Genomic DNA, 2,500 nt, shown 5'->3' on the forward strand with positions numbered 1-2,500 from the left:
GCTTCCCTCGTGGCAAGTCTATAGCTGAAATTCTCACGTCGTATATATATATATATATATATATATATACACACACACACAGACACATACATATGTGTGTGTGAGTGTGTGTATTGCGGGCAACAGACAAGAGATGGTGAGACCAACTTGCGCAAAGTATATTCCTCATATTCAAGATGTAAACGTTTGTCTCCCAAATTAGTCACATGATATACCATTAGGCGAATGTCGGCGTTCACAAAATATTTTCTTTCGAAGGTTTTACATGAGCTTTGCATGTCTCGAGCACACACACATACTGACTTACATATGAAGATAAAGAAAAACTGATATTATAATATATATGTGTATATGTATTGAAACACGCACACACACATAAACACGTAAACAAACAGTATGTGTGTGTATATATGTCTCTTAAGGTTCTTCCTCATGTACATTGATCTCAAATTGTTTCACAAGTATCCTACTAACGAACTCCCCCACCAAAAAAAAAAAAAAAAAAAAAATTGTTCCACGCGATCTTAAGGAAAATAATAGTTAACACTAGTTATAGAAAGAAATCATTACAGTGACAATAGAGAGCTCATATCATCATTAATATTACTATTACTATTACTGTTACCATTAATATTATCAATACCATTATTATCATTACTATCATTACCATTATCAATGTCAATATCCTTATTATTAATATTTTACCATTGTCGTTGAGAATGAATATCTTCACAATACAAGAATACAACTGACGAGTGTGACCTGTCATTTGTTACCCGCCTAATTGCTGCCGCGACCTTGGATAATTCGAAGCTGTCCATATGCGATATACGTACATCGCACACCCAGCAGCAGATGCGATAAAGCATACTTGGGTGAGACGGGCCGCGGCTTCAACACCGGAATCAGCGAATAACACGCTGACGTCCGTCACCACAGGACTTCCAAAAATAACAATCAAAAATAATGATAATAACAGTAGAAGAAGAAGTAATACCTAAAATATAAAGAACAACAGTAATAACAATAATAGTAATAATAGTAATAATAATAATAATAATAATAAAAATAACAATTACAATGATAGTACTAATAATACAACAACTACTACTACTAATAATAGTTGTAGTATTAATGATAACACTAACATTGATAATAAAGATGATGATAATGATAATAGTAATATTAATCAATATTATAATGATAAAAATAAAATGAAATATGATAATGATAATAATGGTCATAATAATAATAATAATAATAATAATAATAATAACAATAATAATAATAACAATAATAATAATAATAATCATAGTCACAATAATGATATGAAGAAAAATGATAATAATAAGAGTAATAATAACAACAAAAACAACAACAACAACAACAGCAACAATAAGAATAATAGTAGTAATAAAAATAATGATAATGATAATGAAAATGACAGTAATTGGATACTCTACTACTACTATTATTATTAATAATAATATTATTATTGATAATAATAATACCAACAAAAATAATGAATAGCAAGAGTGATTATAAAGACACTAATGTTTACAAGAATGATAATACTAATAATAGTGACAATAATGATAATGATAATATAAGGATAATAATAAATGATAATAAATTATTATAATGAAAATGATAATGATAATAATAATAACATTATTATTGATAATAATTATAATAATGATAACGATATATGTAATAATAATGATAATGATATATTTAATATTAATTATAATAATAATAGCTTTATAATGACACTGATGATGATAATAACAACGAAAACAAGAATAGTAAAAATAATAACAAAACAACAACAATAATAATAACAACGAAAACAAGAATAGTAATAATAATAACAAAACAACAACAATAATAATAACAATAATGATAATAATAATAATAATCACCATGAAAATGATGATAATGATAACAATAATGATAATGATACTGATGATGATGACGATGAAGATAGTGATGTTAATGACAACAATAACAGCAACATCAACAGCAATAAAAATAATAATAATAATAATAATAATAATAATAATAATAATAATAATAATAATAACAATAATAATGATAATACTAATATCAATGATAACAATAATATTAATAATAATAATAATAATAATATTAATATTAATATTAATAATAATAATGATAACAATAGTAATAACAATGATAATATTGATGATGATAATAATAATATAAATAGTTTTGATAGTAATGGTGGTATTATAAGTATTAATCACAAATATAGTAATGATAATAATAATAATAATAATAATAATAATAAAAACAATAATAATAGTAGTAGTAGTTGTAGTAATAATAATGTTGCTGCTGCTGCTGCTGATGATGATGATGATGATGATGAGGATGATGATGATAATGATAATAATAAATAATAATGATATAGCAATATTAATGGTAATAATAATTCTTATTTATAATAATGATAATAATAATGATGACAATGCTACTA

The sequence above is a fragment of the Penaeus chinensis genome, chromosome 2 (genome assembly GCF_019202785.1).
Source record: "Penaeus chinensis breed Huanghai No. 1 chromosome 2, ASM1920278v2, whole genome shotgun sequence".
NCBI classification, from domain to species: domain Eukaryota; kingdom Metazoa; phylum Arthropoda; class Malacostraca; order Decapoda; family Penaeidae; genus Penaeus; species Penaeus chinensis.